We start from the raw sequence: 26,003 nt of genomic DNA on the forward strand, positions 1-26,003 counted from the left end.
CCCCAGGTAACCAAGGTGGGAACACCAGAAAGAGCAGCACATTGGCCATTTGATTGATGCAATATGACTGTCACGTCAACTAACAGAGGCAGAGATCATTCAAACAAAATATCCACGAGATCTCCCTCCAGACCTGCAGGGGGCAGAAAAAAAAACAGCCAAATCACTGTTCATCAATTTTCCTGTCAGATGCCAGGGATGGCCATATTGCCTACAGATCAGTATAAAAGCTGGGGAACAAAGGAGGCAAAGCCTCTAAGTGGAAGAAAGAAAACTTAAACAGAGAATGCAAAGAAAAAAAAACCCAAAGAGACTCCTCTGTTCCTGATCACACACAACTGGTAGGAAATGGACTTGAATGCTTAATTTGTTTGAAAATGTTTGGTTTGTTTGAAATGTTTGGTTTGTTTGAAATGTTTAGTTTGCGGTACAAACTGTGTTTATCTTAACGTTGAGTGGCTCAATCGATTTGAAGTTATTTATGCCTCATATTTTTTCTAGTACATGTATGCAATTACCGGTCTAGTTGAACTTAAAGCAATGTTTTCAACCTGACTAATCACCCTCTGATTAATTGTGCAATAAACTGCAAAAAGAAAAAGAAAAGAGGACAATCCGAATTGTTCTTGCATTCTAAGGCCCTTTTTCAAGTTGGGGCAAAGAACTCAGGAAAATCAGGACAGCTTGACAATGACAATAGATTTTTTTAGTCAAACTTTTTAATACATTTTTAAATCCAATTTGTTGTATTTGTTTTATTACGGTATATTTTTTTCATCATATTATGCAACAATATTTTTCCAGATTAAAATACACGTTGCAACTTTTTAAAAAAAAACATATTTCAATTAAATTATCATTGCAGTAGGTTTGGCAGACACACTAGTCTGCGACAGGCAAGTTAACCCTTCTGCAGAAACTAAGGTAGCCATGCACCCCACAAACAGCAGTACTGACTGACTGGCCCCAAACTACCAAGCCCCCTGTCCCACCTGCTGAGCATGGAGCCCCACTCCACAGCCAGTTTGCTGTTCCATAGGTCACATCAGAGGCTGGTACGCTGTAGCCCTGTTGACAGCTTGTTGTTTACAGTATGTGCAACCAGCATGGGGTAGACACTGCAGATCTGTGGCCCGGTGGGAGGCGGATATCACGATGGGTGTGTGCTCCACATGATTTTTTTGGGGAAGGGAGGGAGGTTCTTGGCGGTGCAGTGGCTTAGTGATGGGGGATTGATACTGGCGGGGAGTCTGGGGCAGGTTGCATAGTGTGGAGCCCCTGGCGTGAGGCCCAGCAGTCTTTGATGCTCACTGGTTCTGAGAGAGCGCAGAAACAGAAGGAGAGAGGGGAGGAGAGAGGGGAAGAAGATGAGGAATGAAAGAGGAAAAAGGTTACCTGTGGATCAGCTAACCTTCAGCACAGAAGCATGGGGGGGAAGTAGGGACTTTGATGTAAGTCCAGGTTGGATGAGACCATTGATCGCAGGAGGAAAGGATAGTGTGTGTGCAGAGAAGGTTTCCATGACATGACGGTGGCGAAAGTTTAACTGCAGCAACAACTTTTCAGAACAGAAGACTGTGAGCCAAGCCTCAACGTTGTACCTGCTGTGTGACTAGGATAAGAAAATATCTTAACATGTACTGTATGTAGCAGTAGTGAACCAGGGAGTTTGCTAATGAATTATATTGTTTCGGGTTGTCTTCATCGAATGTGAGTTTCTTTCGCCCATAGCGTTGCGGAGTGAGCAATGGGATTTTGACTCCTTTTGTATGAGTGTGTTGGCTTGTGTACCCATGTGAGACAGTGCGTGAGTAGGTATGTAGGTGTGTGTTTTCAACAGCACAAGTCACACAACCCATAACACCCAGTGAGTCTAGCACTCAAAACATGCCAGCTCCGTCAATGCAGCCATGGTACAAAGTGCCACATCCCTAGAGAATTTGCTAACAATGAGGTATCTCCTACTAGAAAGTGACGCTAGGAATGATACTCTCCCCTGCTGAGATTCAACTCTGGCAATGCACTGAGATGGCTCCCAAAGAGATGTACGAGACATATTTGCTTCTGTTGGAAGCATGCTGCTTTGCATCTATCTGCCTGGAGTTACCTAAATGCATATTTCCTGCTCATTCTTCCCTTTGAGTCTGCATATCTCCTACCTTAACAGAATAGTTTCCTTCATGAAGTTTAGCTTTATCACCAATATGCTGTTGATGCCCTACTGGTATTTTAGTTAGATTATTAATTTTATGAGAATATTTTGCTTACATCATACATGTATCATTTAGAGCCAAAAGTAATAACATTTGACAAACGTCCGAGATTGACGGACCAGTATACTTTCTCTCCCCAGCAAGTATACTGTATACTACTCTTAATGTTATATTTTATGTATATTCTATACATATTGGACATACTATAGTATGAACAGTAATCAAGACTGTCAAATTGTCGTGTCACAAGTCGAGTCTTGAGTCTTGAACGCCCACGTACGATTTTAGATTCCTAATGCAGGTAGGTTATTGGAGGCAGTTAAACCGTGTCATAACTGGAACCATAACTGAAACCAAGCCAATCCAAATTATAGCAGGTCTTGGCAAAATCAAAAAGTTGGATACTGTCCTTGGGGAAATGTAGCACAGCAATCCTGTCTCACTATTGAAGCCACTGCCCTCACGTTTAGCCTTGTTAGCTGACGAGGATATACCGCAGTAGGGACCCAAGGGGAAATTATAGATCTTGTCAGAACTTGGACCCGGTCAACTCAATAAGGTGCTGCAGTTATTGGCATGCCAACTTCTGTGTATGTGATTGTGAAGCGTGTGTATGCACACGTCTGCTGGTCATCTTCAGGCATTGGCTTTGGGGTTGACCCAGGGCCACCTCTGTCTCTGCACACTGTTTATATTGACACAGCTTTGACTCTAGGGATGAATCTGAGGCCGAAAGGCCTCCACACAGTCTCTGCAAGGACATCTGTCCCTCCTTCCACTGAATGGGCCTCATTCACTGATCAATGTTTGGAAATGTCCAGCACAATGGCTGGTCAATAGAGTGAGTGCCACCTGACTACTCAGCTGAGTCACCTGGAAAAGACAGAAATTCTATCATGAAGAGTGAATATCACAATAAGAATATTTTGAAATAGAATATGGATGGATGGATGGATGAAATATGGAAGATCAGGATACATCGTACAGACTAGTAAACAAATAGTAAAATTATTGTCTCATTTTGAGAAGTACTTCTGGTTTGAAGTGCACATTTCTACACAGATGGACTTTTGCTAAAGGTTTGACATGCGCCTCAGATCCTTTTAAGATATAGCAGCACGGTGGGGTGCTGGATTCCAGCACTCACTGAGGAATGCACCTTCCCACCATGAAGCCTGCATCACATCTGGCTCTCGCAGATTGACGATAGGGATTGCTGCTGCAATTATAATTTTCCATTTTACTGTACTTCTGTAAATTCAGATTTCAGAATTCAGGTTTGCTCACATTGGTTTCTGGTTGGCTATCATACTGACTTAATGCAGTCCTAACTGCTCCCGTGTACGTGTGTGTTGGATCCTCTGAAAGGCTTTATATTTAAAATATTCCCGTAACACCAATAAATACCTCAAAAAATCCACAAAACAGTGAGGCCACGAAATGTTGTTTCATACATAAGGTTATTCAAAGTGTTTTACATTATTAAAAGTACATTTAAAATCCAAGACCAATGAATATCTGTCATAAAAAGGAAGTACTTTATTCTGTACCTGACTTAAAACATGGAAAAATATACTCTGAAAAAAAAGAGACAAGAACGACCAGTAGACTCTATTCATGTAGCTATTTTGTGAAAGTCGTCAATTTTGCTCTGCATGCTGATGACTGCTTTGAGTGCACTCTAAAAATGTTATCAAAAGTGTGTGCATTGCTTGTGTCCAATACAGACAAGATGATTTTTTCCTAAATCTTCTTTAACCGCTCAGAATTTCAAGTTTGTATTTTGTATGATACTTGCTTATTACCATAGCAACCCTCGCAGACAATTTAGTGCTGCACTGATGGTTGGGCAAAAGACGTCCATTCTGGTCACGTGTCATATATGTACCATATGGCATATCAATATACCATTTACAGAAAAATAAATAAAACATAGGACAGGACAGATTAGTCCTACTTTTACAAATAAATATAACAATAATGATAATGATAATAATAATAATCATAATAATAATAATGAACAAAGACACCTTGCTTCAACTAAATGCCCTGGCAAAGTGTGGGACAGTATTCGAGTTGGTTGTATGAATAAAAAACATTCAATTTTCACTTTCTTATGTTTTCTGGTGTTCTCCCCCCCCGCTCCTCACTTACCCACCTACAGAAAGACACACCTGCAGAAACACACTGCAGCCTCCATCTCTGTTGACAGGGTAAATTGTACAAAAAGCTTTTAAGGCAATTAGTGGATTGAGCTTGAGCCTTTCTTCCCATTTGCCCTGTTCATTAGCAGCTCCTCCAGTGCCTGATATTACCATCACTCCAAGCTGGTACCAACATCACTCGATTTTGTGCGCAAAAGTGGGTGTACGTAAGTGCATGTGTGCGTGTGAGTGTGTGTGTGTGTATATCTGAGTTTGCATTCCATGTTAATGTTACCCTTCTCCTTGTTCAATTTTAAATGCAAATGTAATTGTCACGAGCTCTGGAGATCTTTGTGGTTTACTTTTTCAATTAATAATGATAAAAGACAAAAACGAATGCCACTCAATGTGCTATTGAAAACATTACAGTGTATTTTTCCTCATTAATGGTTTCATTGCGACACTGAGACTTACATGTCATGACAGTAACGACCGGGTTCTTTTTTTTTTTTGCTTTTTTAATGGTGAACCATTTTTTGGAAATGGGGTTTATATCTTCCTGACCTGAAATGATCATCATCATCATTATTTAAATACATATTGTGGTTGCAATTTGTTCATGGCCTGAAAGAGGATTTTTTTTTTTCCAATTATAAATTCCTTTTTTTCTATTGAAAGAGAAGCAAGAAAGATAATTTTAAAAGTTTTTGTTTTCCTCATTTTGATATTAAAAAATTACAAATCTACAATTCCTCCAACATTCCAAATACATGCATGGTAGACCGATTGAACACTCCAAATTGCCTGTAGGTGTGAGTGCGAATGGTTGTTCGTCTATGGATGCCCTGTGATCGGCTGGCAACCGGTTCAGGGTGCCCCCCGCATACTGCCCGATAACGGGTGGGAGCGGCTCCAGCACGCCCGCGACCCCTGTGGGGACAAGCGGCACAGAAAATGGATGGATGGATGGATGGCTGGCTGGATGGATGGATGGATGGATGGATGGATGGATGGATGGATGGATGGATGGATGGATGGATGGATGGATGGATGGATGGAGGGCTGGACGGACGGAAGGATGGACGGCTGGATGGTTGGTTGGATGGATTTCAAATGGGTAAGTTTATTGGTATAACCATACATTTATTTTCAATGCGTTTATTATATATAGGATATATGTGTGTGTGTTTGTGCGTGTGTGAGTGTGTGTGTGTGCCTGTGTGTGTGCATGTGCGTGCGCATGTGTGTTTCAAAGAGTTAATTATGTGGAACACTAGAGCGTCACTGCTTTGAAGAGGGCATAACTGAGGGTCGTACATTATTGATGAGTGACACACATTGCTTGAACAGTCACAAACATAAACATAGACATGCTGGCCGTGCACTCAAGCACAGATTTTAATACACACACACACACACGCACACGCACGCACATAGGTATACACACACACACACACACACACACACACACACACACACACACACACACACACACACACACACACACACACACACACACACACACACACGCGAATACTGTATATATGTTTGGCAATCATCCTTTTCCTTGCCCCAGAGTATTTAACAGCAGTTGTTGACATACTTAGAGCACCTACTATATATTAATCCTCCAACATTTCTCTCTGCTGTTCAAATGGGACATCAATTGGTGCTACCTGCTACATTATTTAACAGAGCGAGTATCTGATCCCTGAACTTGAATTGAAATCAGTTCGTCATTAATGCCAAAATTGAGTTGGAACTAGAGCATGCTTTCACACATGAATGTATAGTGCACACACAAGCAGGCAATCGTATACACACGCATGCGCGCACACACACCCACGCACGCTGAATGTGTTCTTGTAATGATGATCTAAGGAATGATTCTTAAATTAATAATAGCATGGTTATTTCTTCAGTCTAACTGTGCTGGTTAGATTATTACAGCAGCAAGACAACCTATTTTATTCCCATTCCAGTCATATTTCAATCTGATGTTCGCCATGTGACTCAATTGCTGATTTTCCAGAAAAAAATAACATCTGGGGGTGTTTTACAGTTTAATGTTCAGGGGATTGTGACTTTCCATTGTTTCTTGGACAGTTTTGTTACAATTCAACCCTTAAAATTTGACTGAAAATACATGTATATTCGAATGGTTTCAGTCTTCAAGCTTCGTCATCATTACCTTTGCAACATACTTTGATGATGACAACGCTTTGCTGCGTCCCGAATAAAGGTGTTAATCCTAAATTTTCTAGTTTTTCTTCTCCATGGCTTGAATTGATATCAAAGCCTCTTGGAATCTATGTATTATGTTGATATTGGATGTGTTTTTTTTCACATATGCATTTTGGATGGGCCTTCCCCGCGTCCAATTAGGATCTAATAGAGCACCCGATCCTTTATACTCACACCTAAGGACTATTTCGATGATCAGTGCAAAGTGAAATTTTTGGGTATGTGAGAGGGCATCTTATGAAAATGCCAACCCCGCATTCAATTTTCCCATGCCTGAAATATTTGTGACTAGTTGAATTCTTCCCAAAACAATTGAAAATAGCACCTCTATGTATTAGATCCAATACTATGAACATCATCATTACACCGACACATGCAATGTCCAACCACCATTCTTCCCCCCCACCATTGACCCTTTCCAGTTTGCGTACCGTGCCAAACGGTCCTCTGAGGATGCCATCTGCTCTGCCCTCCACTCGGCCCTCACCCACCTGGAGAGAAAGGACTCATATGTGCGATTGCTGTTTGTGGACTTCAGCTCTGCCTTCAACACCATTGTGCCGCAGCGACTCATCTGCAAACTCGACGAGCTGGGCCTCAGTAGCTCCCTCTGCAACTGGCTACTGGACTTCCTCTGTCAGAGGCCTCAGGTGGTGCGTGTTGGCGACAAAATCTCCGCCAGCATCACACTGAGCACGGGGGCCTCCCAGGGCTGCGTGCTCAGTCCATTGCTCTTCACCCTGCTGACGCATGACTGCACTGCGACCTACAGCGACAACCGCATAGTGAAGTTTGCTGACGACACGACTCTGGTGGGTCTCATCACGAAGGGCGACAAGACTCGGTACAGGTCGGAAGTTGACCTTCTGACCACGTGGTGCAGGGACAACAACCTCCTGCTGAACGTAAACAAGACCAAGGAAATCGTTGTTGACTTCCGGAAGGGTCACACAAAACACCTGCCGCTGATCATCGACGGTGCTGTGGTGGAGAGGGTGAGCTGCACCAAGTTCCTGGGGGTGCACATCAGTGAGGACCTCTCCTGGTCCGCAAACACCGCGTCACTGGCAAAGACAGCTCAGCGCCGCCTGTACTTCCTGCGGAAGCTCAGGCGTGCTTATGCTCCTCAGGCAGTCCTGTCTACATTATACCGTGGCACCATTGAGAGCGTCCTCACCAGTTGCATCGCTGTCTTCGGCGGTAGCTGCACTGGACAGAACTTGAAGACCCAGCAGCGCATAGTGAATACGGCTGGTAAGATTATTGGTGCTTCGCTCCCCTCCCTGAAGGACATTTACACCTCCCATCTCGCCCGCAAGGCAACCACGATTGCGAGTGATGTGAGTCACCCAGCTCACTCTTTCTTTGACCTTCTACCCTCTGGGAAGAGGTACAGGAGCCTGCGCTCCCGCATCACCAGACTCGCCAACAGCTTCTTTCTCCAGGCTGTTAGGACCCTGAACTCGCTACCCCCTTCTGCGTAGCGTGCGGCACTGTTGCGCTATTTTCTGGAATGTCTGCTGTACGCTCACTTGCTCCTTTTTGCTCCTCTTGTTTTTTATTTTTTTTTGTGTTATTTATTCATTATTTATTCAGCACGCTGTTGTTTACTTGTTCACTTGATTGTCTATTGTGGGCCATGTCTTGTCACCGTGGGATAGCGGGGAACGAAATTTCGGTTTCTTTGTGTGTCTTTGGCATGTGGAGAAATTGACAATAAAGCTGACTTTGACTTTGAATATTCTCCCAATGTCGCAAATTATTTCTTGTCTCATCATCCAATGAAATTCCCTCACTATAATCTCTTATCACTCTATTTGGTCACTTAAGAAGTTGTAGTTATTATGTTGGATGTTTAAGTTTCATAAATACTCAGCCAAATGCATCTTTTTTTGTCTTCAATAGCTTTTGTAATTTCCTCTAAGGAATCCACTAATGCAAATGACATCTCCTCTGAAACCTTAGTGGAATGTCGTCAAGGAATGAAAAAAAAAACCGCATGATCTGAACTGCCTATAAATAAATATACACATACAGTTCAACAGCTGTTCATCAAGTTAGTGCAGTCCTGTAACGCTGATAGATTTCTATCGTCAAATTATGGTTTTATTGTGGTCAAGGGTCAAACGCGTATACCCTCGACTCTAGATTCAGATCAATACTGTATAGAGCCGCCCAAGGAGCAGAAATATTGATTAATAAAGATGTGTAAATCTCATGTTCTACCACATCTCTCTCTCGCTCTCTCTCTCTCTCTCTCTCTCTCTCTCTCTCTCTCTCTCTCTCTCTCTCTCTCTCTCTCTCTCTCTCTCGCATTCTCTCTCTCTCTCTCTCGCATTCTCTCTCTCTCTCGCATTCTCTCTCTCTCTCGCATTCTCTCTCTCTCTCTCGCATTCTCGCATACTCTCTCTCTCTCTCTCGCATACTCTCTCTCTCTCTCGCATACTCTCTCTCACATGCATGCACGCACACACACACATTTAATCTGCAGGTCTCCATTATTTGCAAGTCACAGACCTGCGCGTGAAGACCAATAGCCATCTGAGTATTAGCCTGGCACATGCTACTGCTGCATAAGGATCATCTCTGTTATTTTATGTTCTGAAGTGATGGAACACTCATGCAAAACACTCGCCATCATGTCCATCAAAGTCATACCCTGGTGCCTTTATGAGTAAAGAGTCTCAATTCATCACTTCTCACTTCACTTTCAGGGTAACACAACAGTTGGATTATACATCAGTGACAATAGCAGTAAATGATAAACAATAATCTGGACTCTTTCAGTCAGTTCTTTCGTTTTAGGAGGTTTCTCCCTTTCAGTCTCCACTTCAGGAGATGAAATGCAGGTTCTATTGGTTCACTTTGGTAGACTCATCTTTGTCTCGTCAGTCCATAAAGCATTGTTTCAAAATATTTGTGGCTTATCTTTGTATTTATTTGCAAAATTCATTCATGCCGTGCCAATCCTATTTTCTAATGAGTGCAATGTTTCCATGATACGGCACATATATTTCTACTTTCAAAGTCTTTATTGTTAATGTAACTCATGATAGTGACAGCAAAATTCATCATGTGGAAATGTCAGTTCCAATATTTTTGCTTTTGAAAAGTGGGTGGTTTTGAGTAAAAGGTGTTCTGTTCTGAGCTGTTAAAGACATCTTGAACTAAAATTTGGAGTAATGAACTTTTGTCTGATAGCTTTTAATCAGAAACCAAAATGTCACTACACAACAAAAACAAAGGCATTAACCTTGCTATTTCATTACTTTTGGAGGGGACTGAATATGATTTTGCACTTTTTGTGTGTCAGTACTCAAAGGTACAATTTGCCAAGTTGTGGTTATGTGTATGAGTTTGTGTGTGTGTGTTTGCATGTGTAAATATGTGTCTATGTCCGTGTATGTGCGTGTGTGTGTTTGTACACGGGCATGATGTGCTGTTGCCACCTGCAGATGGTTTCTGCCCTGAGCACCTCCTGCCAGCTGCTCCGCCCCCAGAATAAAACACACACAGCTCCACGCATGCGCGCACACACACATGAATACTTCTCTTAATTGAAAGACCTGTGCAACTGTGGTATTCAACAGAGGCGTGATGATGTACACAGGCCAGTGTGTCTTTTATTTTTTTTTTACCACTAGGTGTGTGTATGTTCTGCTGGTATTGTTGTCGTGCTGGTGGTGCAGGTATTGGTAGACTTGCTTACATTTTTGTTAAAAAATGCAGAGAAAAGTTGAGTAATTTCTGAAGTTGAACTGCTGAAGTGAATAAAATGGCATTAGATTGTCATATAATGAATTGATTCAGTGTGATGTGTGACTGCTTATAGTTTATTGTTACACAACCAGTGGCACAGGGGAAACTAGCTGATTTGTTTGTATTTCACAACGTTTTGAACAAATAACTGGATAACAGTTTTACGAGTGTAAAGTTAAATTATGTATAAACAAAGTACAGTCAAGCCCAACATTATTCATACCCCAACATTATGGATAATTTCCATCATGACAATATATAAAACAAAAATCTAATAATTTTAGTCATCCTGGTTTTGTACAGGTTTTGAGTCCATTTTAATCATATTCTACTGAGCAACCACAACATAGATGTGTGGTGACATACTAAATACACCCTGCAAAAAGTCAAAACTGAAAATTAAATGAATTAAATTAAACTTAAATGCTTATTAATACCCAAGGGTAATGTTGAAATCTTACATGAGGTCTACATGAACCTCCCAAACTCCTAGCAACTTTTGAATCACATTTTCTCCCAAATTTTAGTTGCGTTATTGAGTAATTTTTTGTACATTCTGGATATTTCACCTGAGAGCATTTAAACAACAACACCATTGCCACTTCATATCAAGCTGTCATTCAGTTACTCTGTTTGTATTCCTTTATTGTCTCACCAGCCTCCCTCTCTTGCTTTCTTCCCTGCTGTCAGCTCCTCTTCTCTTCTCCCCGACATTCTCCAACAAGGCAGAACACAACATATAGTTAATAATGTTCTAATTTACACTCTTCACGGAGTGTAGAAATTGTCACAGATAACCTGATTTATCAGTTGACAATTAGTATGTGGAGCAGGGGTATTGCTGGGTTGGACATTAATGTGCACATTGCTTAATCCACGCCAGGGGATGAATAGATTTCCACTTGCGTTTTTTCAACAGTTCTTTATGTAATGTAATAAAAGCAACACGAACAAAGTAGTGGGAGAGGACACCAAAGGAAACCATGCATTATACACTAAATGAGGTACTGTATCTGTCATTTATTATACAAGTAGCTCGTCATCGTTGTCCTCATCCAAATTTGCCGTCAGCAACCCCCCCTACAACTCATTGACAAATATTTTAAGAGCATGACAAACAGCCGTTTGGGGGCACTCAAATTAAATTGTGCATATTATGTGTGTAATTTGTAGTGAATTAATCTTGACAGTGTGATGTCCTCCTTTTTGTTGATATTATTTCAGAAAAATCAACCAATGAATGAGAAAAGGAATCAACATAATAGCAATAATAATAAAATAAAAGTGAAGATTTTTCATCATAATAATGTATTTTTTGGGGTGCAATGGATTGTTTGCATTTCCATTCATTTCAATACACAATATTACTCTGACTTATGATCATTTCAGGTTACAAACAGGATCATGGAATCAGTTTGGCTCGTGACTTGAGGTTCTACTGTTCTTTACTTTATGCACATTATTTGGCTTCCTTGAGTGTCCTCTCCTACTGTGCTCACGCACATGCACGCATGCACAAACAAACTCGCAGCATGCGCAAGCATACACACAGGCACACACACTCATTTTTTTCCCATCCATCCATTTTCAACACCGCTTGTCCTGTTCAGGGTCGTGGGGGTCGCTGGAACCTATCCAAGCTGACATTGGGGAAAAGGCAAACTACACACTCAACTGGTCGCCAGCCAGTTGCAGGGCACATATAGAGACGAAATATAGAGACGTGTACATGCACACCGCTACTGAAACTGGAGTGCCCGGAGAAAACCCATGTGGGCACCATGCAAACTCCAAATTCATTGAATTTATAATAATGCAATGTTTTCTTTGTTTAAGGTTATCAACCTGACTAATCACCCTCTAATTATTTGTGCAATAAACTGCAAAATAAAAAAGATCCGAGTTGTTTTTGCATTCTAAGGACCAAGGCCCTTTTCAAGTTTTCAAGTAAAGAACTGGGAAAAATCAGGACAAGTTGAGAGTTAATAACCAACAACTTGACGGTTGATAACAAACAACTTGACAGTTAGAATGCAGCCGACAACATTGCATCTTGATTTTCTTTCACAGCGAATACATGATTGCAAATGTTAAGGGAGACTAGGGAAACAAACGTTTTTAAAAAAGATTACAGTATCTAAAATATCTTACAATTGTATGTCTGCATAAATGCTACTGAATATATATTTCTTACCATTCTATATCGGATTTAACAATATATGACTGCGTGATTCTGAAAAGATGTGAAACAAATCAAGGTATGGCTTTCCCATTGTACAACTGCAATGCAACATTGCTTTGTGGTTTCAGTCATGATTCACTAATTTGTCTCACTGGTGCTTAAGCATGCAGTCAACATCACGTAGTAGTGTTATTTTCTTTTTTTTTTTTCTGTGTCGATTGCAACCGATTTAGCTTCCCCAACCATCTGCATATTGGTCCATAATAATGTAAATGCTTACAATGGTATTTAACGCTAGTCAAATGTGCATGCAGAAATATTGTTCTCTTTTAACACAAGTATTTGCCTCTGCCACATGCCACTCTGTGTTTGGGTCCTCAGCAGGAGGAGAGCTGGCCGCTGGGCAGACAGGGCAACGGAGCGTGGTCAGAGTGGTAGTGGTGCTGGTGCCGGCGGCAGCGGAGTGTGTGAACGACTGTAGCCTGAATACTAATGTGCCAATTTGGAAGTCAAACTGTACTCCATCCTCCCGCTCACTCCCTTCTCGCCTTGCCCACCCGTCCCCTCTCTTCCTCTCCTCTGCTTTCCTTCCTCACCTTCCCCATTCCTCTCCTCCTCCAACTTGTTTCCTCTGCCTTCTCACTTATGTTCCCTTTCCTTTTTCTTCCCCTCGTTCAAGGCTTTCCATCCCTCCCACACAGGACAAAGACAGCTAATTACAAGTGTCCACTCCAGCACTTCTAAAACAGCGGTACAGAGCTGATTAGCAGGGCAAAGAACTCTCAAGGCTACATACACGCCACAGTCTCTCTCACTCATGCATACACACATTTTTTATGTTCACACACAAGAACACAAATTATCCATGTAGAGCTTTCATATTGAAATGGTACCAGTCTTCCATGCCGTTCTCATTTATTTGGCTCTTTCCCTTTAGTCACAGCAGTTCCCTGTTGGCTTTTGCCCAGTCTTTTTGTACACTGATGTAGATAAGGAGAGCCATACTGGAATGGGGGGACAAAGGTGGAGGTGGAGTTAGGGCCTCTTCTCTAAAGTGATGCTCATTTTCTGAGAAGCAGCAAAGCAATGACTCACCACCAGCTTAGACTAGCCTCCGACACATCTCTGTGTCTGATTTGTGTGTGCGTTTGACCCCGAGGACCAGTGTGAATGCTGTGGGAGCAAAGAGACAGTGTGCAGCTGCTTCCACTGAATGTTTCCACACAAGTGGAGCACCAACACATTCGCACAAGCACAATCGAGACTGGGTCAGCCAGGTTCAAAGCATTTGTATTCACAAAAGGTTTTGCATTGGCTCCACCACCTACAGTTCTTCATCTAAACTGTGGGATGTGGATTTCTACTTTTTATACTCAGAACTTGGACTGAGAAGGAATATGTTTATGGCTAGACAAATGCCAGGCATGGTATTCGCTACATTATTACTTACTTGCCCCCAAAATATTTTTCCTTCTAAAGTCTTGCTGGTGGATGGGTAAAGTGGGAATAATTTTCCTTCTCAAGTCATGCTGGTTATTATTTGTGGGTGGGTGAAAGTGGTGGTCAAAACTTAAATGGTGCTATGTGCAAGACCTACCTTTGTAACACTGGTTCCCTTTTAGTCTCTCATTAAACTTTAGTTTTGTCTACATTAAACTTTTGTTTGACCTTCACATCATTTTACTAAAAATGCTAATTTAGTAAATGACCCTCGGTAATTTTCTACCAGCAACGAGGTGCACAACTGCAAAGATTAACATTACATGTCAGGATCTCAATGGTGGACTATTTCATATCGTGCATCGAGAAACCCTCGCGGCTGAAGATATTGCATGCACCAGAAACCCTTTTGATGCTCAAACTGAAAAATACTGTAGAAATCAGTTACCATGAAGACCAGGTAGTGTGACCAAGGTCATATATGCACAATTTTCTTGTGTGTCAAATTAAGTTTTCCCATTGAAATGAAAATTAATTTGTTTCAGAACCCCAAATGTCTTTATCAAGTGCACAGAATGTTGAACCCCAAAGCAGAGCCAAAATGCAGTAAGATCATCCACCGTATTTCTATTGAAACAATGCTGAAGAACATAAACAGGCAAAATAATAGAAATGAAAAACTACGTCAGCAAACTTGGACATGAATAAAAGTACACATTGTGTCATTGTTAGTGAAACTGCCATTTATTGTAAAGCGACTTCAGTCACAGTTAAGCTCATTAATGTGTTTTATTTTCTTTTTCAATCAACAGCAGTTTTTTTAGTGGCTGTGTTAGGCCTGCCACATGCCAAGTTATGCGGTCAAATGCATTACTAGACTTGACTAAAAGAAAACCAGTCAGTGAATTGCAACCACGCACAAGGTGATTGACACACATATAACACCGGTGAGCATAATTTTTGTTGGGTTAGGTTTTATAACTCTTTTGAACCGTGATAGAGTAGAAGAACACTGCACCGGCAGGCATAAGAAAAAAAATCACGACATGTGTTGCCTACATGCTTGTCTACATTAAATCCATGATCTGTCTGGCCCTGCAAAGTCAGGTGAAACAGACAGATTAAATATTAAATATTGATTTTAAAAGGGATTAATAAGGTAGTAAAAACTCAAAGCAGAAAAAAGCTATCTAATATTTTTTGGAGCGGTGTAGAATGAGGGGACAAAAATGGTTTGTAAGGGAAAAATATGGCAGTTATGCAGAAGACATCAGAGTCTAACCTGGCGTGGCATGAACAGCATGACACGGCATGGCAAGCTCCAATGAGGCTTCATGCACCTGGGGCGCCATCCTGCCTAAGCTCAACACAATCAGTTCTTAGCAGCAAATCCAACTGCAGGTTACCATGACAACCCATAGGTAGTGCCTGCGTGGGACAAAGACAAGCCGGTTGCGCGAGTATGCATGATTGAGAGGGAGCGAGTAAGCGATGTGTGGCAGAGCAGGCGCTGCCCTCCCGGGGCCCTCATTCGTTTATCTCCTACTGAGACCGCAGGAGCCGTAGTGGAGATGGGGAACAGGAGGGGACGTGGAGAAGAGACCAGACAAGTGAACGATGCACAACTGATGTGAAAAGAATGGATGAAATTGGGGAAAGTGGCAAGAAAAGATGACACAATACTATACTAAAGCCTTCTGTTCATTTGCATCAATCGGTGGACGACTGGATCAGAACATCTTCAAAAAGTATACTTTGTGAAGAGTCATTTTCTGATCTCTGAAGCCCTGTCACAAACATTTTGTAGGCTCTGTCTACCTGTACGTTGGATTACTTCTGATAGGGAGTCAGAGCGAGCAGTCAAGTTCAGCCATGTCGCGTCACATCCTCCACAATGGACACTGTTTACTTCACTGTAAAATCAGGAGATTAGCAGGATAAATGACTGATCGGAAATTACATTGGGGATAAGATTGAATTTCGGGAGTCCCCCGCCTGAACCGGAAAAGTTGACTAGTTTGAATATATATATATAATACTTTTAGATGCTTTCACGAAATGAGTGTACATTAACACCAAATGAGATGAAGACGGCGCCACGCCACCAAAATAAAATGAAGACTGATTTGTTGGCCCTGCATGTTTTCTCAGTGGAAATTTAACAAACTGGCAGCCGCATATGATGTTGAGGACATGATTGACCAGCTGTGAGTCATACTCATTCACCGGTTGCCAAAATACCGCTCAGGGGGATACATATGTACGCATGCCATGTAAATACATAGACATGTTCGCAATACATAGATTTAGAAACAATTAAAACGTTTTAAAACACCTACTGTGTTATTTGTGTTGATCTAATTCATAAACAGCAATTACTTCTACAATAATCCATGACTTTTGTAATAACTAGTGTCCAATTCATTCTACTGGAATTCACTAAGCTCTTTCTACCTTTAAAATCCGTCAACTTCAAAAACAGTAGTTACCAATAAACTGGCTGAATGTAAATGCAATACTGTTTAAACGAGTTCCACATTGTTCATATTGAGGGAATTGGCTATGTTCATTACCCCATTGTTTTTACAAGGTAGCTCTCGCAATCTTCTACTGTAACTTACTTTCGAAGTTCAATTCGTTCATTGCAGATGCTAAAATGTATGCTTTTTTTATTCAGTGATGACCAAGTAAGGTGTGTGCCAAGTGTGGTGTCCTTTTTATTAGTAACAAATGTAAAATAAAATAGAATGATAAATTATCTCACGCTAGTTTTATGCACTGTTTCTTTTGCGTATTGTTGTGCATGAGGCACAGGATTCGAGCGGCGCACAGTTCAGCTGCAGACATTACGTATTTTGCGAAGTGAGCGCTGAACATTTGTTGGTGTCTTTTAAGAAACGCACATCAATAACAACCATTGTTCTCCATTCGGAGTTAATTATCAACATAAAATGCTTAATATATCTAATATTTGCATTGTTTGTATTATCCACATGTGACAACATGCATGTGCCTCATGCTGTCTGCACAAGCCATAAAAACAGACTATTCAATCCATTCCCTCCTTTGTCTCCTCTGCTTCTTTCAGCAATTTTCCAAGCCCATTTTTTCCTCATGCCTCTTAACTCGCCAGCTGTCGCGTGGCCTCGGGCTTGGTGTTTTGTGGTGGTATCAGTGGCGTCCACACCTCCTTCATGTTATGGATGGTACTAGAGGGCAGCTTTAATGCTCCAGCTGTCATGGCACAACGTCTCAGTCTCAGTCGCTTGGCTGTAAAATGGAGCGCTGGTCCCCTGGGCGAAGCAACTCCCAGGACATTACTGTTAAAGGCTTTGTTGTGACCTCTGCTACTGACTTAACTATATATCACCTCACTGGCTTGCTTCCACAACATTCTGCTCACGTCTTTAAGGAGCTTGAGTTTCTCGCTATCGCTATGTTGGTTTCCTCTGTCTTTCTCCCTCCATCACTAACATTTTGACACAACCAAACACACGCACACACATTTATTTGGATGGGTTTTATCTTTCGTTAGTGGATCAATAAAATTGTAAGCACCTCAATTTACTGGCAGGCGATTATTTTTTTATTTTGGTCCATTGTTAAATTTGAAGTAAGGTTTTCTTTTTCACCTTTACTTCTTGTTTTCATACTATTTTATGTAACATGTATACACTATATATCGGGGTTAAAGGCAGTCTTTATGTCATCTGCAAGTGGAGAAATTGCAGTTCATAACTGTACTTTGCCAATGCTCAGCACCTGCACAAGCAAGTCTGTTATGGTTGTGGAACGTGCATCTCTCCGGCTCGGAATGAACAGATCCACTTTAATTTCTATAACTTTGCCGTCTACAAAAAAAGGCCAAAAGGAAGAAAGCACCACCCATGCGCACAGCTAGCATTTTGCGCTTGGCTTGTGGAAATTGAGCTAGACTCAAAAATAGGGTCCTGTCTTTTTGAACAATAAGAGGATCCTTTCATGCAATCATAACACTGTTTCAAATTCTTATTATATCGATTTTGTGGTAGGCATTTACTATTTACTATACTTTATGGCAGTGGCTCATCTGTTAGCACTTTAATAATTTAATTTTATTTTGAGCGCTTGTCATAGGTGGAACAGTGGATGAGGGGTTTGCCTGTTAATTGAAGTTTATATATAAATAATGAATGAATAAAATGAATATTTGAGTGGGCAGGCTGGTAAAGATATATCAAAATATACAGTGAAGTGAAGAATTAAAATGAATACTGTCTTTTAAGTAGTTTGCATGATCTCCCCGTGCCTGCGTGGGTTTCGTATGGATGCTCCAGTTTCCTCCCACGGTCCTAAAACATGCATGGTAGGCCAAGTGATCGCTCTGATTTGTCTGTTGGTGTGATTGGGAGTGTGAATGATGGTTCATCTATATGGTCCCTGCAATTGGCTGGCGATCAGTGTACCCGCCTACCGCTCAAAGACTGCTGGGTTAGGCTCCAGCGTAGCCGTCACCTTCGTGAGGATAAGCAGTTCAGAAGAATAATAAATAAATGAATTATTTAGGTAATGTTAGGAGTAGCCACCATTTAACCACTTCACTTATATGAATTTGAAACATTTATTTTGTACACATTTATATGTTAAGAATGCCTCCAAGACACCAAAGTGTACATTGTCCCTTGCCTCCGGTGTATGATCTTCCCACTGTCTCCGTCTTCGCCTTATCTTGATTAATCTCATCGCAGTGAGCCACGGACTTGTAAAATGCCTGTAATCTTTTCTTAATGTGCTGCTCTCTCTTAAGTGCAACCTAAGTGAATCTATTTGGCGGGACTGTGAGCAGAGTGAGTTTTCTCCTATGGTATCTGAACAAGTCTAACCAATGGCTTGATCAATTTGGCCGTCCGATGATTGCGCACCTATCCAACCAGACCAAAATGAATAATTTCAAATCTTTTTCCACCGGTAATCTATACTGACTATTAAACAAAAAAATATATATCTTCCAAAAGGGCGAGTAAAATAAAGAACTCTACCGGGTATGAGGCTGTTAAATCGGCCGATCACATTCAAGTAAACATAAAGTACAGTTTTTAAATGATGATTTTCTTTCCAAAACAAGACTGACCACCCATGTTCCTCTCTAGGCAACATCCAATAGTGATTTGAAAATTTAGTAAATGGAATTACAACTGGGTTCACAAAGTATTTCAAACATACTGTAGTATATTGCGCACACATTTCAAGCAAATTTAATTGTGGGTAATGCTTTATTGGGCTAATACAAATTTTATTGTGTACTGGGAGACTGCTGACGGTGAAGCTTCTTAATGTTTGGGAGCTGACATAGTTTTTCCCTGACTCCTGATCTTTGCCTTTCTTTATCCCTCCATCTTTCCATCCCCACGATTGGCAGTGGTTTGGCAATCCCTCCCTTGGGCTGAACACTTTGTCCTTCCACTGCATGTCTCCCCTCCCTCCTCCTTCTTCTCCTCCATGTCTTCGTTCTCTTTTTTTGCACAATGCTAGTGTGAGTGATAAATTATTCGTGGGCATGCTCAGAGGGCCCAGGGCTGCTCATTCCAGCACACAGCGGACTAGCATTGATCTGGCCTGTGGTTCAACCTAATTGGAAACCTAGTTACACTGTCTACAGACACACTGTGACGAACACACACACACGTGCAAGCATGTACATGCATAAGCATACACTTGAGGACACACCTTCCAAGCCTCACAATTAAACACTGTACTGTATGTGCTATACCTGGGTATGGGTGCATGGATGATAACCTAATTAGCATAATTACTTAACAGATGCAGGCAATACCCACGTGTATATCTGAATTAAATTATGTAATTAGCATCTCCCTATGTATCAATTTAATGTAAATGTTTAATATTTTAGCATTGTGGCAGTGCACAAAACAGGCACATTCACGACATGAGCAGATTAATAGATGGCACAGAACCACACACATATACAGACACTCGCACGCACACACGCACACACACATACACGTTCACACTAACAAACATGGACACACACATGGGTACATGCACTTTATAGTCGCAGCCTGCATTCTAAGCAGTACTAAAGAGGAGTAACGGTCCACAGTGGAACAATACGGAGGCCCGGGGTTATCGATTGGACGGGGACACTGACTATCATGCAGCTAATAGATTACATCAGACACATTGAGGCGACCCAGTCAATGAGGCCTGATCCTATTAAGTGGGATTTGTAAACAGTTGTGTGCTCACTGTGATGGCTGCTGTGCTGCTTTGTGAGCCTTGGCAAAGGAATGGCGTCTGCAATGCTTTGAATGAGGCTCATACGATGCTGCACTATCTGTCCCTGCAGGCTCTCGTCAGCTTCTGCCCAGTCATGGTGTGACGTGTACAGAGCAACACACTGCACATACCCTCTCATTTTCACACCTTTAAATAGCTATGGGAATTTTGAAATGCATTTTATACAGAACCATACATTCTCTTCCATTTTTCTTTCCTTTTATAGAAATCAAAACATGCATTTATGATGGATCACAAAATAGTTTCAAAATGTTTGGTGAACTCGTTGACGCTGTATGAAATACTGACTTCATGGGCTTCATCTTGGTGCCCAGCGCAAGTGTAGCACAATGCATGATCTAGCCATGGACCTGGGTGGAGTTTCTATTCTTTTGGTATTTTCCCAGACGCACACAGTTAGAAATGGATAGTCCGCACCCTTGTGGGCGCAAACACAGCTAATCATTTTTGATGAAAGCGACTTCTCCCTTTCACTTTAAATTCAGCATGAGAGGTGCAGTCTTTAACACTTCATATTAGGTAAGATTTAACATGAGATGTCCCACCATGAAATGTTTAATTCAATAATCACCCTTGCCTTGTCTTCTGTTTCTGTCGTTGACTTTGCATTTGTGACTGCATAACACAAAAGTCATTGCTCAAGTTGCTATATTGTAAATCTTAAAAAAGATGCAGTTATAGGCTTATAATGATTTGTAGGCCTTCAATTTATCTTCGGTATAAACTCTGTTTTTCTATAATGTAGGTGTAAATGTCCCGCTATTGCACGGTGGGCAGTCTGGCTAAATCTTCCATTCAGTGAGTTAGGGCGTAGGGGTCATTAAATATTGTCCCTTCAGCCTACATATTTTCACCTTGGGAAATTTGTGAGCACAGCAAGAGTAAAATGAAGTTAGAAGTAAAGGAACAGGAAGTTAGTCAGTTAGTAGAAGAGGCAAAAAATGTTTTTCCTGAGTTACAGAAAAAGATTATTAGACTCCAATTTAGGGGAATCCGGCAATCGGACAAATGGGTATGTTTTGATTGTTTTAACTTCCCTTGAGTGCATGGCAATTGAATTTATTGGCCCACACTGTATAAAATTGTTATTCAAATTTAGGCAAGCACTTCCAAAAAAACTTCTCTGGGTGTAGCCAGTAGCAATTGTCGATGCGCTTAAATTATGTCAATACAAAGAAATGCAGAGTTTAAATCGTATGACATGACTCCTTCTTGCTTCAAATAAGCCCTAAAAAGGTCTAATATTCCTAGACGATGTGGCAATAGCGATGTCATTTACATTTGCTTTTCTGATCTCTATTTAAAGATGCAAAATATGCCATCAACACTCATCTCAGGTTTGATAAATCACATTATGAGTACAAAATTATATTTATTTGTATATACTCCATCCAGAATACGCAAAATGAACTGCAAGACATTTTTACACATTTTTTTGCAAATACAATTCTTGGTGAGTCTGGTTAGTACATCAACTTCTGTTTTGTTGACACAAATAGCCAAAGAGAAACTAAAGTGTCTCTTCTATCTGAAGGACTATCATAGAACATTTAATCTAAAGTACATAATTTCTGCCTAACCGGCATGATTTTCTGCTCAGGGTCTTTCGATTAATTGTGTGACCTTAACCCATTCACGTCGTTTCAGGCCCTGTGCGGCAACGAGGAGAGAAAAATGGATAAAAACAAGGAACTAGGTTCACAGCCAATTGTGTTTTTTTAAGAGCAAAATGGCGTTTCCAAAATAAATAGATTAGTGTCGCAGACTGCTTGAAGAGAGAAAAGCCTTGGGTTCAATAATTAATTCCCGAGTCGAGTTTTGGAAAGCTGCTGATTGGGTTGATACATTTTTTTCTTTTATTCTGTTATGATACAAAGCAGTTCGTTTGAAGTAATTTGTCCCTGAGAGAGTGGCTTGGAATATCGTACATACTTTGATTTAGCAAAGCAAATTTAATTTTGTTTGCTTTATGCAAACTAGCCAGATCTACTGGGCTTACTGTGATTCCACTAGAGGGGTGATGCAGGTGCCTGTTCGGATGATGGAGGTTGGGGGGCTGTGGCGCACAAAATAGAATCACACTCCTGTTCTTAATGTGTGATGTAGTTCTCACATGTATATTCTGGACAGCAACAGTCCAAATATATAAAGCCTATTTCCTTATTGCTTACATACTAATGCCTTTGAAACCATATCTTAAAATAATTATCCTTGCACTTTATTTCATTCACCCCAACAAATCAAGCTAGTCCTGGTTAATCTTTCCTTTGCAGGTTGTTTTTTAGTGTCAGATATATCCTGATGTTCATCCTTATCAGTATCACAATGAAGAAGCTTTCTATATCATAACGTTAAAATGCACCTTCTGAGATGAGTGTGTCGATAACTCAAATGAATATATCATTAATATTCTTGTTTCCGGTCCCCACCACTCCTTCTATACGTATGGATGTTGAGCCTGATGATGGCTTCTTCTGAAACGTGTTTCAGAATGGGCGGCAAAGTGATTTTTATATACAGTAGTCAATTCATGTATTTTGGGTGGGAACAATAATAAGTGAATAAAGCCGAAAAACCCAATTTCCTTCTTCATGCTTTTTGGCTTTTCATATTCAGAAAAAGCTCACAATGACAGCCCTTTGGTCTTTTGTTATAGAAAACTGAGCTAATATCCTCCAGCTCTCTGCGCAGTTTAAAGGTCTTAATTGGATTCCATTAGTATATTGCTTGACATGACACTTGGGTCTGCTCTATTAGAATTCCCCTGTCTGGGATTAGAGAACTCTAGCCGGACTCCTTCGTTAAAGTCTCCAATATTCTTTGTTGAATTCCCAGTTTTAGTGACACCATTATTAACACAGCAAGCTTGACTCAAACCGGTTGTTTTATATCCACAGAACCTGCTCTAAATGTATGACAGTATAATTGCAGCATTTTATGTATCAATGAATCTCTGCATTAATGTAGTACATTCTTCATCCAATAGAATGTGCAGAATTTCTCATAAAATGACCCTTTATTTCCTTTTACAGACGGCCATAGTGTGTTTGGGGACCTCCCTGCTGGTTTCTTCTCAGAATATCACGGGGTGTTAATATGAAGTGATGCCTCTGATTTTTGCCACCTCTGAACAAAGGCCAAAGGAATGTCTGATACATTCAGTTTCATTTTTTTTTTGCCTTAAAGTCCTTTCTTGACATTGGAGACGTTCAAAATCTGACAGTTTGCATCTTGTTTCAGTGGACGTCAAAGAGTCTCATACTCTTTGCAATAAATACAATTGAAGCAATAATATAACATTGTTAATTATTTAATATCCATCCATCCATCCATCCATTTTCTGAAACGCTTAGTCCCCACAGGGGTCGCGGGTGTGCTGGAGCCTATCCCAGCCGTCATCGGGCAGTAGGCGGGGGACACCCTGAACGGTTGCCAGCCAATCGCAGGGCACACAGAGACAAACAACCATTTGCACTCGCACTAATTATTTAATATGTAGTTTAAAATTTGTGTCTCTAAATTTTAGGTCTGGACCCATATTGAAAGTGTTGCACAATTTTAAACTTACAGACCCCAAATGGGATGGACACAGTTACCAAAGTTTCACAAAAGTGAGAACATTTTTAGGGGGGATTTTTAAAATGTTGCTATAGCAAAATAAAACCATGTTTCTACTCAGTAAAAGTCATAGAGATGCATGATTTCAAGATTTAATATGAAAAAAAATCCAATAAATTTGACCTCTGAAACTACTATAGAATGAAAACTATCTGGACTAGGACAATACAATTTTGCATGATTTCCCAAATTTATTTGTAGAGTTCACCAAAAATGAACCAGAAACATCCATGACTCGAACTGGGAAAGATTACAAAATCTGGTCCAGTTAGTATGGAATGACCATATATCTGTCAAATCGTCCTTGTGATAATTATCATATACATTGAGGTTTCTAAGTTAATAGTATTAACAAAAGTAATTTCAAAAATGCCAGATTTTTTTTAGTACATTTTAGCGGTTGGCTGAGGCAGTGGTTTGGTTAGAAATAATAATAATCCAGCAGCCTTTGCTTCAAACACCACCATCAGATTTGTTGAGTTACCAAATGTTTTAGTATGGTGATCAAAATTAGTTGCAGTGTTATTCCCTATTACAAAGTTGAGGCTTGCACTGCTGTCAAGAGACACCTTGAATTTTTCCATTATTTATAGTCCAGCATCAAACACCTGTCAACAGTAGCATGGCAGTAGTGCTGACATTAGTACTTAGCTCAAAGCAGGACTGTGAGTGGGTCTCCTTCGTGCATATCACAGACATAGACTATAAATATTTAACTGTTAGCATGTCACATGCTGTAAGTACATAAGGTTTACATAGCAATTTAAATGTCTACAGTGACAACGGGGCTGTGGTTATGGAATTGCATTTTTATTATTATTATATACATATATTATATATATATATATATATATATATATATAATTGCATATATATATATATATATATATATATATATATATATATTGTATGTTTGTCCAGTCACTAGTCACTACTTCATTACTTGCCTTAATTGCCTGGAGGTTCTACGAAGGATATGTGTCCACAGTGCAACACAAAAGTAGCAAATTGAAAATTGTTCTTTAGACACAGTGTCCTCTCATAAAAAAAAAAAAAGAAAGCAGACATCTACTTTATGACAGTTGAGACAGGTGATCTTGTCCATGGAGGAGTGACATTGTAATTCTCTAATGTTATTATCACACCCACTGGTTGTCTGAGTGTCTGTACCTGCTCTGATTTACAGGGGCAGCCTGCAGCAAATGGGTCTTCTTCTGAATGAGTGAAGAGTAGCATAAACGCTTTTACAATGCTTTTACAATAAAATATACGTGATGACTTATTGGTAATCAGTCATAGTACTTGTGAGCTGTTTTCTCTGCCCTTCATCTTATTCACCTTAACATTTTCAGGCTTTCCATCTTTTCCTTTCTTCATGTTCTTTGCTTCTACCCCCACTTTGTCAGCATGTCGCGTGATAAAATAGATTGTAATTACTGTGTTGCTGTGAAAAGAATGGATTAATTAAAATATAATGATGCCGATCACACCAGCGGGCATCTGGTGAAATCTGTCTATTTAGGGGGCTCTGGCAGAGGACTTGTAATGCCCTGATCATACTGCGGCGGCCGCACTAATTATGAAGAATGTTTTATTACAGAGGCGAGGATAGATGGACGAGGGCGTACAGTGAACACTAAGTAGTTAACCATTATTCACCTTTTTGGAGACCATTTAGAATTAGCCACAGTATCTTATTTGAAACAAGAGGAAGCTATACAATACGTATATAAGCAAATTCATGATTAAGTTCAATGTTTATTTCATTGACATTTAGTCTTTGATTTTTTTCCTGTGTTTCTGGCCTAAACAACCATGGATGCCTCACAAAAAGCAATGGATGAGGTTGGTGGGTCAGTGCAGAAAACTTGCAGCAGCAAACATAGCTGAGAATCTTGCCATCCGTCTGTCTAATCAAGGAATAGTGCAATGGGATAATGCTAGTTATATGAAATATGGGATGGAACAATGTGAAAGGTTTGTGAAAGTTCTTGGGATGCACTGGACTCATGCTGCAGACTTACCTGATGTAAAGAGAGGGCACAAACAGCTTGGTATATGAGCCAGCTAAATTGAAATTGACTGCACAATCTGATTGAATTACAT

The 26,003-nt window shown here is 40.5% G+C and overlaps 1 long non-coding RNA gene across 1 annotated transcript in view; it reads left to right on the forward strand.

Annotated features, from left to right (window-relative positions):
* Window positions 1-201: 201 nt before the first annotated feature.
* Window positions 202-26,003, forward strand: part of LOC148392265 (uncharacterized) — a 57,111-nt gene continuing 31,309 nt past the window's right edge. The window contains exon 1 of the long non-coding RNA XR_015860985.1: window positions 202-341. This is a non-coding gene — a long non-coding RNA (uncharacterized LOC148392265). The remainder of the gene's footprint in view (window positions 342-26,003) is intronic.

This window comes from Syngnathus floridae, chromosome 10, assembly GCF_059516105.1.
Source record: "Syngnathus floridae isolate MCC-2025c chromosome 10, RoL_Sflo_1.0, whole genome shotgun sequence".
Lineage (NCBI taxonomy): Eukaryota > Metazoa > Chordata > Actinopteri > Syngnathiformes > Syngnathidae > Syngnathus > Syngnathus floridae.